This window comes from Rissa tridactyla, chromosome 8, assembly GCF_028500815.1.
Source record: "Rissa tridactyla isolate bRisTri1 chromosome 8, bRisTri1.patW.cur.20221130, whole genome shotgun sequence".
In the NCBI taxonomy this organism is placed as follows: Eukaryota; Metazoa; Chordata; class Aves; order Charadriiformes; family Laridae; genus Rissa; species Rissa tridactyla.
In genome coordinates this window covers 13,887,316-13,902,756 of record NC_071473.1, presented here as the reverse complement: position 1 = coordinate 13,902,756, position 15,441 = coordinate 13,887,316, and the positions used below count along the sequence as shown (strand labels likewise).

Below are 15,441 nucleotides of genomic sequence, written 5' to 3'. Positions count from 1 at the left end.
CATGTCTGGTTGCAAGAACAAGGTTTGCAGCTAATGCCCAGGAAACAGCAAGAGAACTGGGTAAAACCATGTCTGCCTATGGCTCCCTGATAATAACTGCTCAGGGCTTATTTTCAGATATGAGCAGAAGCTTTTAAAGTCTTACATAATTCTGCAAACAAAATTAGCTGCCTTCCAATTTTTCCACCTACTACAAGGAAATTACACTGGCTCAGGGGTAGGAATTTGTGCTCACCTCAGCGCCGCAGGGCTCAGAGAGCGCAGCATCAGGCAACCGGTGTGCCCCAGAGATCCTCGACGCGGGGCAGGCAATGCTACAGGCTTGGCACCCCGAACTACGGGCTTTAAGCTGTTTGTCACTTTTTTAGTTTGGTCTGGTTTTGGGTGCCTCCTTTTTTCCAGGCCCACCTTTAAAGAAAGCAGATTTTCAGAGAATGAGCAATTAGCACTTGTCAGTGAATAAAAACAACCCCTACAATTCTGTGATTCCCACCAAAGTCCCCATTTATTTCTGAGGACGTAAGTCCCTTGAGCTTGGACTTCCTTGCAGTTCTCCCAACCAACGTACAACCAATACAGCACACTGCAGCTTGTGTAAATTGGGCTGAGCTCTGGGCACACTGGTGAACTTCTTAGATGCTCGTACACGTGAATATGTATCCGATTCCTCACTTGTGAGGCCCCTAAATACAATAAGCACCAGCTGGAAATGGAATTCCTATCTCAGATCTTCACTTTCTATTAGTTACATGGGGAAAAAAATTGCCTTGTTTAGTCCATTTTTGCAAAGTAAACTAATATTAAAAAATAAATAAATAAATACGTTTTCTTTGGGTGATAAAAATTCCTGGGAAAAGAGCACAAGGAACTCCCATGTGATGTACGATGTTCCAATAAACCGTTCAATTACAGATAAATAATAATGTATAATAGTAAACAAAAACATATAAACCCACATTGACTGCAGAAATGTTCATATTTTGCCATACTTAAATGGCACTTAGTCCAACTTCTGATGGCAGATAACAATCCTTAGGGAGCCTTAAGGACTGTTGGGTATTAGAAGGTTAGGTTTCTTTTAGATCTGGACACTCTAATTTAATTCCAGCTAATGCCTGATGTATGAATAATTCATTAGTATTTCTCAGTTTGGAACTAAACTTCTCAGAGAATTTAGTAAGTGTGAATGTTGCTGCAGTAAACATATGCCGATTATTTTTTCAGAAGCTGGAAAATGAGGTTACTCCCAAAAAAGTGGGTAAAATAATTAAAATGTAAATTGAAATAAATTATTCACACTACTAAATTTAAATAAATGACTCGAACACCTAAACTCAATTAAGGCTTGTTGTTAGTTAGAATACTCAGTATTGTATAGCAGCTGTGCAAAGCCAAGAACTGGCACCAAAAAAAGTGTTCAATGTGCATGAATGTTTTATAGGTAACAGAGTGTATACCCTAAGGGCCTTGAGTATTACATTAAATTATACATTTCTAATAAAGAAGATATAAATGAATATGGAACAAATGTCGACTTTCAGCTTAAAACACCAAATACTTCTTTCACGAGTGAGCTTTACCATTGCATAACAGTTGCAATATTATCTTGTTTAATGGCTTAAACGCTGTTGTCAGCTAAATAGCTGTGTGCGTATGTACGAGAAGGGATAAGTGCCATTGGCAACTGTTGCGCAGTGTTATGGAAACCATTCTAAAATAAGGCCACATTTACTGTCACTTCAAACTCTTCTAAAATTTTAATGGAAATAACATATTCAGAAGAGGAGACGTATTAATTTGCCGTAACTTTTCTTTCTTTTTTTTTTTTTTTTATGGCTCGCTTGCCATCACAAAAGCAAGCTACTGTCAAAACCTACCTATCGGGAGGGAACATTCCTCGCTCCGCAATAGGTACCTAATGTTAGGAGCAGGACTGAGGGGGAGGAATCTGCCAAGCATTCAACATATTTTCTTTGCCACGGTTTTATAAAATACAATATCACATGTTGAAAATTCATGCATATATAGTATTTAAGCCTACAGCCTAAATTCCAAAATAGAATTCTTTTTTTCTTTTTTTGGTTGAAGAGGGGGAAGAGCAGCTATAAAGAAGCTTCGTTACTGTATTTGTCATACCATGCCATCAGTCACATGTGGAGGCACAGCTGACTTCAGCCTTTCCGTGGGACGGGACATTTGGGCTGTGCAGGGTGAGCGGGCAGAGACCCCTGGCTGTGGGCGCTGCCCCAGCTCCAGCAGCACAGAGCCAGGCCACCTCACCAGTCAGGGACAGTTTTAAAGACCGCTGTAGCCACAGCACCCTGTCATGAAGCGCGTGTTTGTTAAACCCAGCGTGGGCTGGAAGGGGCTAGTGATGCGCCCACAGAAATGCCACCTCACGGCAGACAGCAAGACTTGGGCAGCCCACAGTGGCGTTACCAAGCAGTCCCTCTGCAAGAGCGCTCTGCCTTTGCTGGCTATGTCGCCTGTTTACAGTGCTATTCAGCCTCTGAAGACACACACACAAATCCAAGTACTTTCAGAGACAGAGGAGATATACTGGGAAGGAACTTCTGAAAGATTTTTTTTTCCTCTAATCAGATTTGAAGTTAAGATGTAAGCTGGTTTTGGTCCTCTGCAAAGCAACGTAACAGATATTGAACTCAGCCCTAATTGGATCTGTTAACCACCTAGCGAAGTCGTTGCACATTAACCATTTTCAATTACAGCAGCTATGAGTAAAGATCCAAACACAAGTGCAAGTGAGGAAAACAGTGTGCAGACGTTTTAGTCCAGGGAACGAAACTAAATAGGGGTTTTGTTTTGAGGGCACGACACTGGACTTTAAGGAGAGGGAGCAGTGGGGAATATCAGCTCGTTCTCTCCCTTGAACTGAAACAGTGAGCAGCCTGAACCTGCTCCGTGTAGACACTAATACTTAAAGCAGCTTATTCTCTTAGCTAGCAGCCAAGTGAATAGGAGCGCTGCACAGAAACCTGCAAAATGCAGCCTATGAAGAGGCCAAGCTCTGATCCTTTACCTCCAGCACCAGCACAGGCTTGAAGCCAGCCCAGCACAGAACTCCCTGGGGAGAGCTTCCCCTGGACGCCAGGTGACTTTGGGGCAGAGCCCACGGGGTCTGAATGGTTCCTTCGTAAGGATAAGAAGAGGGTTAATGCTCTTTGCCTTGACAGAGGACACCTCACAGCTGCCTGTCCTCATTTCAGGGACTGCCAGGGAACACTGCCATGGGGGAATGAGAAATTTGTGCCTGGGCCCAGCTGGACTGAGTTGCCATATCCCACAGGGAGCTATAAAACTCCTCTGGTGAGGCTGGCATTTCTCCTGGTTTAACTCAGCAGCCAGGTCTTTCCTGTAGGAAAGATGAGGAACCTTTACGAGAAAGGAAGACTTCAGTGTCAGGAGTGAATGAGTCAGTTTTATGCGTGATTTTTACTTATATTTGATGTGCTTTTGAATAAAGGGAAAATACCTACAGGAAGGACCAGTCTTGGCTTCATTTCATTATTGACATACAAGTGGTAATAATTCAACTAATGTTGCTATATGCAAACAAAATGAAGTTTGAAGCAGTACAGTATACAGCGGTGCCTTAGGAAAGTTGGCTTTATAAAGCCGAAAAACATTTCGAGCAAAATCAACTAAAAGAAGGAAATAAGGCAGAAAATATGAGAGCTCTGTAAGAACTACTTAAGAATATCTTAACAGAAGAAAGAAGGTTGTATCTGTGTAAAAACACAACAGAATAAGCTCAGCATAATAAATCAAAAACCTCTGCAGCAGGAAGGAAAGGAATGCAGCCATAAAAGTAAATCTTACCGATAAGGAGGAAAAAGATGGATTTGATAGGAAAAGAGGATAGATAATTGACAAGAAAAACAAAATCTGTAGTTGAGGACATTAATAAGGGAACAGTTTTAGCAAAACATTTCTGGAGTGGAAAAAAACCCTCATAACAGGCCAGTAGGTCTGTTCCCAAACAGAAACAATAGATACTTTTTTATTTAGTAACAATGCAAGAGAAGTCAATAAAGATATCTGCTCAGTATAGGGGAGAAAGGATGATGTATTTGTTATATGATGATGGTAATATACTTTCTATTCCTACTGTAACTAAAGAGGATATTAATCAACAGCTACTGTAGTTAGACATACTTAAATCAGAAGTTCTGGGCAATTTGCATTGAGGAATTTTAAAGCAGCTGGCTGAGAAGCTTTTTTGGCAGCTAATGTTGATTTCTCAGTAACCCGTGGACAGGGGAGAATTCCAGAAAACTTAGAGAATACTAGTTCCTTGTAAATTCATCAAAAAGTATGGGCAAGATGGCTGAGGTAACAGAGGTCCTCAGGCTGACATCAGTATGGGAAAACAAAGGAAAAGCTCATATTTAATTCAACTAACAGAGACTGAAAGGTACACGCTACTGTTCATGCTGATCAACAAAGTATGGAAAATAGATCTTCTCGAAGTAACTTTAATCTTCTTAGAGAAATTATTAACCTGGTACATATAGGAAGAGCATTTAATAAATAGACTTCAGTAAAACATTGCTATGCAGATGACAAAGTAAAACTATGAACTTAGAAAGCTGAAAAGAAAATAAATCAATAGGTGTACTGAAAGGTCAAACAGAGTACAAATACAAAATACGTATACAAAATGACTTGGCGATAGAGTAAGTAACTGGAAAGGTAAAAGCCACCAGAAAGCAGGAACCTCTGCCTAAACGAGGAAATCTATAGTAGAACCCAAATTCTTCAACTTTAAGCAACCCAAATTGTGTATATTCCAGACATACATTTCAAGTTGCTAACAGTGAAGTTTCCTAAGCAGAGGAACAATTTAATGAGGGTTGTGATAGTTTTCATCACTAGGAATCTTTATATTAAAGGTGGATATTTTTTCTAACTGAGGCTACAGTTCCCCTATCACTACTGGAAGTTAATAAAGCAGACAAAGTGTTTCAAGCCCAGCAGGAAACGCAGTTTGCCCCTGTGGCTCTGGATGCTCTGCTGGGTTACAAAGTGTATATTACACATGGAGATCCCCACCTCTCCTAGCTTTCTTTTCTTCTAATTGCTTTTTTTCCAGCATGTGGCGTTGACTCTTGCAATAGTATCCTAAACAGTTTATTTATAATGTACTAAAAGATGCAATCTTTGTAGCTGAACCAAATTTAGAGTAGCAGCATTTTGGGTGATGAAGCTGCAGTGCTCCAAGCTTTGTGAGTGATGCTTTATTGGGCTTGGGGTTTTTTATTTGAAATTAAATAGAACAATCTTACTTGTTTTACATCAAAGAACAGTGGAAGCAGAAGTGACTAATATGACTGCTCATGCAGAAGCTAGAAATGAATATTCTTCAGTGTTAAGAGATACAAATTTCGGTCAGCCATACAAAATCAAACCTCTTTCCCAGGTGAATTTCACTGTCTCAGTCTGTGACTCTTAAGTAGTAAACAGATGCTGAGCATATGAGCTTTAGGGACAAATCAGCTGACCTTTAATGATTCCTTAAGTCCTTCCCTCATTTTCCATCAATAGCATATTTATTGATCACAGAGTTGGCTGGTACAGAATTCCTCTGGAGAAATTCAGTATCAGAAAAGCTAAGAAAAATCTTTAAAGTGCATAGCTCAATTCTCTGGTCTGTTGTCATCAAAATTGAACCTCTGAAACTGCACTTTACTAACTAAAAAGGAGTCTCTTCCCTTGACTAACGTATTGGTATTGCCACTTCGGCTTCCAAAGTAAAATCCTCCCTTCTTTTAAACCTACTTGTAGTCAGGTGACTCAGAGTGACTCCCCAAACTCACATCACTGTTTGGGAGCTCAGATGCATCAGTTCTTCAGGAAATTTCACTGGAGATTAATCTATGAATTATGTCATCTGAGAAGATTTCAGTAAAAATGTCACCACTGTGATGCCTTACATGCTTACTATAAGCTTCCAGTGAAGACACCTGCCAAATGAAAGACAAGGAATAAGAATAAGGAATGAAAAACATCTTCAATTTTTCCCTCCAATTATTTGGTCCATCTGCATGCATATCAGGTGTAAGATCATACCATTATTGCAGAAGAGTTGGTTGGCACTCACAAAATAGTTTGAGCGCCCTCCTGCAGTAATCACTGTTTTAGGAACAAGCTGAGCAGCCGTCGCAAATTAAATGGAAAGCCTGCTGACCCTGACCTATCATGCCAAGGCTCTGCATACCATTTCGGTGTATAAATACTACGAGAGGCAATCACCCAACACGCTCACATTGCAATGCAGGATGGTGACAATCTGGAGAGCTGATTCCCAAGCTGCTCCATCACTCAACGGTCTTAAGGGTCTTTTCCAACCTAAAGGATTCTATTCTACGATTCTTTGAACACTCGTATTTGTGGCGGTGCACCTACAACAATATTCCCTTTAGATTTTAAGTATTCAAATGAGTAAGAACAAGCCACATATGCAGTATACATTTTGTATACAGTTATTGCTGAACACACATACACAGTGCATACAGTACATGATGTCGTACACCGTGTTCAGTATATGTATATTGAAGTTTGCCTCTTCTGCTAATGCTCAAACTCCATTGCCTGATGATGTATTGCAATAGCACGTCAGCAGAGTGATGATGATCTGATGGTATACTACTATCATTTATTACTGGAATATCATCACTGGCATATTATTGCAATGTATCACCACAGCAGCAGCCAGCAGGAATATAGCTGCAAGAGTCATGTTGTATATTTTATTAATTCCTAAGTGATAGTTGTAGAATTAGTATGACACAGAATCAGCATATACCCTGCTTTGTCCTCATTCACATACTTGTAACATGAACTGGTATATTTTGTTTGCTATTTTCAGTATAGCCTGTTATCTTCCAGGTGCAAATCATCTCCTTGCTGAAATTTTAGATCGGAACCTTCATTTTGAAAGTTTTGCTAGCAAGTATGAAGTAACAAGAGCCAAAAGAAAGTGGAAATCTGATCATGACTGTCTTATTTTATCATCATCTCTATCATATATTTTAGGATGAATTTTGTGTCCCTGACTAGAAAACTTTTTCATACTACCCAAGTTATACAAAGACTTATAAAATAGACAAGCCGTTAAGGTACGACACTCATTTACAATGATTTTTTTTTTTCGCATCTGCATGTACATTTTAAAATTCAGTATCTCAGCTGCTGCCAAAAATAAAGTATAAAACACAGTATATTCCTGCCACTCATCCACTCAAATTGGCAAAATGATATCAGATATTTAAATATCTCCATGAAAACTGAGTGTGCTTTCTCCCATCAATGTTAATTCTGGCTATCTCACTGTGCTTTGCACAAAGCAAGAGTGTGCTTATATTACAGTCTCTCTTCCATAATCATTGCCTGAAGGAATTCTGAAAACTCTCCTGTAAACGTCCCCTGGAATTATTTCATTGTACCACCAGAAAATGATGTTTGCTGCAAGCTTTATATGGAGCAACTTCTGCAAAGTGATCTCAGTATCAGCCTGTCTGATTCAGCAGAAGGACTCTGGTTTAGTTAGAGATAAGGCTCCTATCTGCACCCCACTAGGATCAGATGGGGATATTGGATAACTACAGTTAGTTCTAGCTACTCACTGGAGGGTTGCATTAATCACATCTCTGCTACTTCTGGCCATTATGTAGCAGTACGGAAATATCTTCATCTTTTTTAGCATTGTGTATTTTTAGGCTAAAAGAGCCTCTCTGGTAGACCACTTCATATTTCCATCGTTCATCTGTGATATATTGTAGTAGAACCATTAGGAATGAAATTTAGAACTATGAGTGCTGCATATTTTTTAAAAATACATAGCTAGTTTCAAGTTGCTGCACTAGAGACAGTCAGTGTGCTTGACCATGATTGTTCAAGACACAGGCAGGAACAGACAACCTTGGAGAGGAGTCGCCTATGTGATTGATAAGATGTAATACCAAATTAGAGGGAAGACATAACAGCACAGCACCTTCTCTGGAATTAATTTTTGTCCAAACCTAGCACTGTGATAACTGGAAGATCCTGAATAGTAGAGCAAACGGTGAGAGAAGAGGTGGGGGGTAGCAGATGAGAAACGGGAGGGATTCAGCCTCTGGAGAGATGTGAGAAGCACTTTGGCGGGAAGCAGCCCTTTTAGTGGCACACTGGGCTGTGACCAGCTCCGCGAGCACTACTAAGGACTGGCCATCATCACTGAAAGCGCAGGGCACACTAGTGATAAAAGTGAAATGTCAAAGGTTACAACAACCTGTCTGAAAACAACTTCTTGTTGCTGGAGAAAGGCTACCAACATTTTGTTAAAATTTTCCCTTCCTGCCTCCCAAGGAATGGTTAATGCTCATGTAGCAACTTGTAGATGAGAAGGCTAACCCTAGCACCTGCACAGTGTATTAGGTGGGACAAAAGGGTACGAAACAGTAACATCTGTTTCAAATTATTTCTTTGTTTATCTGCACATCCACTGTTGACAAAAATGGATTACACTCAGCAACAACCCTACCCCAGGTTAGTAGTTTGGAAGCCCAAGTCCTCTTGCTATTTTCAACTACATTGTCCCTTGCAGTGACTTTCCCAGGACCGACTACTATCATAATGGACATTCATTTAATCATGCAGCCTGACATGTTGCAGAGAATTCAGTGAAAATTGGTGGAAAGGATGCAGAACTAATGGAAATTTAATGTCTCTTTCTTCTTTTTTTATATGTTGGCTGGATGAAAGTGTTTAAGCTCTGCCTCAGATGTTGATGTCATTCTCTGACCATCGGTAGCTGTACTTTTCCAATGCAGTCCGACTTCATTGCAAGAAAACATCTCTCCAGATGGCACAAAATTTGGTATCCCTTCAGAAGGATATTTAAAACTTTTTGTCTTCTTTCCCCTCAAGACCCCAGTACAAGACTCAGAAAGGATGGGTTGGGAAATGAAGGAAGGTTCTGAATGTGAGTCTAATTAGAATTAAAAAAAAAAAAAAAAAAACACACACAAACCAAAAACCAACTACACAACACAATTTGTACACTACTACCATCTAGTGAATTAAAAGAAAACAAAATCTTCCTCTGAAGTAAGATGAACCGTATCTAAGGGTGTGGACCTTCAACACTGAAGTCACTGGGACTTTTGCCATTGACTTTACTTGGAACAATCCTTAATGCAATAGGCCATATTAAACATCAGGCTTTTGAACTTCAAGCACAATTACAGAAAGTATCAAAGACTGTTACATACATTTGTGCTCTAGATAATTGCCATAATTTCTCTAGGATAACATTGAACCAAAGGAATCATTAGCAATTACTGCTTTAAGGCAGTGCAAATAGGTTCAACTGGATGAAAAGGCATATTTTAGGACTGGAACAAAGAGAAGCTTTTTCACGGATACTAGATTTTCTGATTTAAATTAACTTAAACCTTAGGAAAGAGGTTTACACTGCAGCCTGGGAAACCTCAGTTCTGCATTTATGCAAAGAATTTCTCCACAGACTTTGGCCAACTTGCCTTCCTGCTTTTTGGTGCTTCCCCAAAGCAGGATGGAACAAGTCACTCCCATTGAGGCTTTAGCTCTTATATAGTGGGCATTTTTCTGAATTAGATCAGTACATGGTAACTGCTGACAAGTGGGTCACACTGAAATGTCGGTGTTAATATCCAGTGCTATTAATTAATCCACTGATTTTGACACTGCAGAGTCAGCATTTTATTTACCCCAAGACATACTTTCACTTGCAATGTGAATCAAGGTAAAAAGTGTCAGGATTAAATGATCTGTACCATATTTGCATTACTCGATCCTTCCTTTCCTATCTTATCATAGAATGGTTTTGATTGGAAGGGACCTTAAAGATCACCCAGTGCCACCCCCTGCCCTGGGCAGGGACACCTCCCACCAGACCAGGCTGCTCAAACCCCATCCAACCTGTGAGGCAGCCACAGCTTCTCTGGGCAACCTGGCCCAGGGGCTCACCACCCTCACAGCCAAGAATTTCTTCCTAATATCCAATCTAAATCTACCCTCTTCCAGTTTAAAACTGTTACACCTCATCCTATTGCTACACTCCCTGATCAAGAGTCCCTCCCCAGCTTTCTGTAGCCCCTTCAGGTACTGGAAGGGGCTCTAAGGTCTCCCCGGAGCCTTCTCTTCTCCAGGCTGAACAACCCCAACTCTCTCACCTGTTGTCACAGGAGGGCTGCTCCAGCCCTCCCATGATCTTCGTGACCTCCTCTGGACTCGTGCCAACAGGTCCCTGTCCTTCTTATGTTGGGGGCTTCAGAGCTGGATGCAGTTCTGCAGGTGGGGTCTCATGAGAGCAGAGGGGCAGAATCACCTCCCTCAAACTGCTGGCCACACTGCTTTTGATGCGACCCAGGATACAGTTGGCTTTCTGGGCTGCAAGCTCACATTGATGGGTTATGTTGAGCTTCTCAACCACCAATGCTCCCAAGTCCTTCTCCTCAGGACTGCTCTCCATCCATTCTCTACCCAACCTGTATTTGTGCTTGGGATTGCCCTGACCCATGTGCAGGACCTCGCACTTGGCCTTGTTGAACTTCATAAGGTTTGCACTGGCTGAACCGGCTGGAATTCCTTTGTGCTGCACTCCAGGTGCTCTCCTGCTGACCTGTGATCCTTCTTGAGGCTCTGGGCATTTCTTGGTGGCACTGGCATCAAACTGGGAGGAGTGGGATGGATTGAGGTTCCCCTCCTCTGGCAACTCTAGTCTAAAGCCCTCTTCATGAGCGTGGCAAGCTTCTGACTGAAGACACTCTTCCCACCTTGCACTGGTAGTTATACAGGGAGCGGATCAGGCTGCCTCATTCAGCTTCAGCGCCTCTCCTGATGTGACTGGTCCTTCCTCTTCAGCCTGCAGAGTGGTGAAACAGTTCTGCAAGGGCACCTATGACAGGAGAAATCCCTTCCAAAATGATCTGCAGGTTAGATATGAAACCAGATGACATGCCGCTGCTCAGCTACCCTGTGACTTTAAGCAAGATGTCTGGAGGTGCTAAATACAATCGTGGCACACAGAAAAGAGTGGCAGAAGAGGGTTTTTCAGCAATTCTGAAAATGAAGGTATCAGTTTTGCTGTGATTCCTCTTATCTATCTGTAAGCATAGCTAGAAAGAATGCAAGGACCTTAATTACCTAATATTAGTAATACAAATGCATTTCTATGCAATCATGCTTAATTACTTTCACAATATTTATCATCATTAGTCTCATATCATAGTTCAGCAAAGGCCTTAAGTGTATTCATAACTCAAAGCACCAGCATTTTACCCTTTACTTCTCAGCCTTAAAATTAGGGACATTATTTGAGGCTGAGCCCAGAATCTCATCTCACAACAGCCCTACTTTTTCCTAATTCTGCTGTGTTTATCTGGAGCCCAGATATGTTCAGAAGACAGTCTAACTATGAAAAACACCTGATTAATTTCCTCTGTCTTTTTTTGTTTGCAATTGAAATTGCTTGTGTTAAAGCTAGTTGCAAAACATCTCTGCAGAACCTTCTACAAAGCAGCTTTCTGTCACAAAAAATTATTCTTTCAGTAATTAACTCTTCAATAAGTTTGATATTTTAGAAAGATCATAAAAATCATGCTTTAGAGGAAGAAAGGAGCTTTAACATTTTTGCAATGTCACTTTCATGTTGAAAATAGGTTCTAAGTAGTCTATATTAGAGAACATAATGTTGAAAGCAAAATAAAATCTTTGATTTTTTTCCCCTGAATTTTCTGTAATGTAAGTTTTCATAATATAGGGGTTCTCTTCAAAAACCTAATTTTGATATCTTAAAATCTTCTGTGAAATCACAGAGTGTATAATCCTCCATGCATTGTCCACCCAGCTTCCTTAAAAAATCCTCTGATTTAAGGATCTGTTTTAAACATGTTAGCTACACCTTAAAATGGCTGACGTAGCATTTCACGGCAGTGCTGGGCTGCTGGCTGGTTCCCCCCTGAGCCTCCTGTAGTGGCTCACCCATATTCATTTTAACTTGTACTTTGCGTTGCTACATAAAGCATTATTTTTTCTTTCTTCAGGGCAAATGGATGGGATCTGTAAAGCAAGTGATTTTGAAATGCATCTTAACTTCCAGATCAGCCTTTGAGAAATTAATTTCCACTTAATTTTTGGAGTCGTTCCAACTCATCCTCGTGAGTGAAATATGGGCATCAGAAGGTGGAACAGAAAATACAAAGCTAATGATCTGGTTCATGTTAGTTAGTTCTCGCTTAATCCTTTGAAAGATTGCATTTCCCATCTCTGGAATTTCCTCTCGCTGACAGTTTTTAAAAGAAACAAGACAATATTTGCCATGCATTATATATCAAGATTAACTCAAGAAGCAAAGATGATCTATTCACCATCCCTATAAGCCTCTCATAATTAGGTCTACCAGCTTTCAAGGACAGGACTGTCTTAGCTTTAAGAATAAGAATGCCCACTGAAATTTAAACTGTTTCCCAGAGTAAAGTTAGAAAGGACAAAGGGACCTACTCTTCACCCCTTATCCACCCGTCATTTTTACTGTCCTCCGTCATGAGCACACAAAAGCTGCAGACCTGCAGGCACTTTGCTCCTGAAAAATGGATGCTGCTCCTTCCCAGTCAGCCTTGCACCACAGCTTTCTTCAGTTCTGATCTGGCCTACACCAGGGATCACATTTAAATTTCTACACACTTCAAGCTTGTGAAGTGTTGTAGGCTTTTTATCCAGTTTTTTGCAAACCTGCATTGCCTTCAGCTGAGCCATCTGCAATATTTTTGCTGGAAGATCCCTCAGGAGGGAGAAATAGGAGTCTGTGCTCACCTTTTCAATTGTGTTTTGTGGATTTTTCATTATGATACTATGCAAGACAAAGAGCTGGAAGTTGATCTTGCACATAGTTATATCTCAGGAGGTCTCTGCATTTCTGCCATTAGTGGAATTAAGAGCAGGTGATGCAACGTGGTGTGGCCTGGCAGTCCATCAGTGAGATCAAGCCTGCTGAAGGCCTCCCTACAGCCAGCATTTCCCCAGAGAAGATGGGAACATACCAGTCACTCAGGGAAGCTTGCCCTGACAGTTGAGCACCTTCCTCTTGCCTGCAGGCTGCTGCCGTGACGCAGACAGGGGACAGCAGTCGCCTGCAGAAGAGTTGAGGGGGTCAGTCCTTTCGTGTTTGTCACTCTGCTTTCATCCTCCTGCTTGCTCTCCCCGGCCACATGCTGGGCCATGCATAGGAGAGCAGCCATTCTACTCCCTGTCCTCCCCCAGGAGCAGCCTTGCTCCCTAGGGCAGATGTGCAAGTGCGTGCCAAGCGCTGCTGCTACCTACGGCAGGCTGCGCATGGCCCAGTACAAACCCCAGGTACAATTCCTATGGCTAGGAAGTTTGAACCACCCCTGCAGGCTATCTGGAATTGTTTTTGATGGATATCCTGGAAACATATTCAGTAGAATTACTATTTGAACGAGAAATGAGAATTAAAATAGTATCAATTATTTGTCCTTCTGCCCCCAAATTTCCTCTTTTGTCCAGCCAGCTCTATCCTGGATGAGGGGATAGATTGCACCCTCAGCAAGTTTGCCAATGACACAAAGCTGGGGGGTGGCTGACACACCGGAAGGCTGTGCCGCCATACAGAGAGACCTAGACAGGTTGGAGATTTGGGCAGAGAGGAACCTCATAAAATTCAACAAGGGCAAGTGTAGGGTGCTGCACGTGGGGAGGAATAACCCCATGCACCAGTACAGGTTGGGGGCTGACCTGCTGGAGAGCAGCTCAGCTGAAAGGGACCTGGGAGTCCTGGTGGACAACAGGATGACCATGAGCCAGCAATGTGCCCTTGTGGCCAAAAAGGCCAATGGCATCCTGGGGTGCATCAAGAAGAGTGTGGCCAGCAGGTCGAGGGAGGTCATCCTCCCCCTCTGCTCTGCCTTGGTGAGGCCACCCCTGGAGTACTGTGTCCAGTTCTGGGCTCCCCGGTTCAAGAAGGACAGGGAACTGCTGGAGAGGGTACAGCAAAGGGCTACAAAGATGATTAGGGGATTCGAGCACCTCTCTTACAAAGAAAGACTGAGGGATTTGGGTCTCTTCAATCTGGAAAAAGACGGCAGAAGGGGGACCTTATCAACACTTCTAAATACTTAAAGGGTGGGTGTCAGGAGGATGGGCCCAGGCTCTTTTCAGTGGTGCCTGGGGACAGGACAAGAGGTAATGGGCACAAACTTGAGCATAGGAGGTTCCACCTAAACATAAGGAGGAACTTCTTTCCTGTGAGGGCGGCAGAGCCCTGGCACAGGCTGCCCAGAGAGGTGGTGGAGTCTCCATCTCTAGAGACATTCAAAACCCACCTGGACGCGTTCCTGTGCAACCTGCTCTGGGTGACCCTGCTCTGTCAGGGGGTTGGACTAGATGATCTCCAGAGGTCCCTTCCAACCCTATGATTCTATGACAGATACACAACAATAATGTACTAATGGAAGTTAATAGCAGTATTATTGATGTGCAAAGATAACAAACAATATTTGTTGGAAGTTGTAAAATGAACAGTAGATTTATAGAGCTAGCAAGATTTTGTTTACTAATATGTCTGGGGGGGGGCGTATTTACATGAAACCATCCCAGACATCATATTTTGCCTCTTATATTTACAGTTGTAGAGAATGTTTTCAGACATCAATCCTATTAAAGAAATAGCATCCTATCAGAGTCAGATAAAGAAAAGTAAATTTGAAAAGATGGTCTATTCAATTTTGTTCCAATAGAACTGCAAGCACTTTACTTTTTTCTACTATTATTTCAGATGTTGGGCTGCAAAATTCAGTCCAGCTTTCAATTTTGATACTCAGAAGCTGCAAATAAAAGAAAGTGTATTTGGTCATAGGAACAGTAAGGATGATTTGGGTTTTTAAATGAATGAAAGTTTCTTGGAAACAGCTAATTTCAGTCTTCGTTACTGGAGATCAAGCTTTAGCACAGAGACACTTTCATTGTTTCTCTCAAAAAAGGTAGCTTGGGTTCAGATTTTTCAGAATTTCTCATCTTTCTTTTCCCCTTCCCCCACCTAACCCTTATATTATACAGCTGGTGGGGCTCTTAGACTATAAAATAAGACATTAAATCAGAGAGCCTGTGTTTGTCCTACTTTCTTCACTTTTCTACATTCAATTCCACACTTACTAGCAGGGAAGACAAAAGGAGGAGACATTTTCAATACCCAGACCCTAATAATATCCCTCTGGGATTACCTGCAGCTCAATACATCATTCAGAAACAAAGATTAGAAGTAATAGCCACGTTAATATTATTTCACAATCCACAAACATAAATCCTCATTTGTTATTCATGAGCTTATCACACACACCTCTTAAGGAGCAAAATACTGCAGCATGTGCAGAAAATGGTAAC

At 41.6% G+C, this 15,441-nt stretch overlaps 1 protein-coding gene across 1 annotated transcript in view; it reads right to left on the bottom strand.

The window, feature by feature from the left end:
- Nucleotides 1-337: 337 nt before the first annotated feature.
- TMEM114 (transmembrane protein 114) overlaps nt 338-15,441 on the bottom strand; it is a 64,698-nt gene continuing 49,594 nt past the window's right edge. Inside the window, exon 8 of the mRNA XM_054212607.1 lies at nt 338-408. The gene's annotated coding sequence lies outside the window, so the exon portion shown is untranslated. The remainder of the gene's footprint in view (nt 409-15,441) is intronic.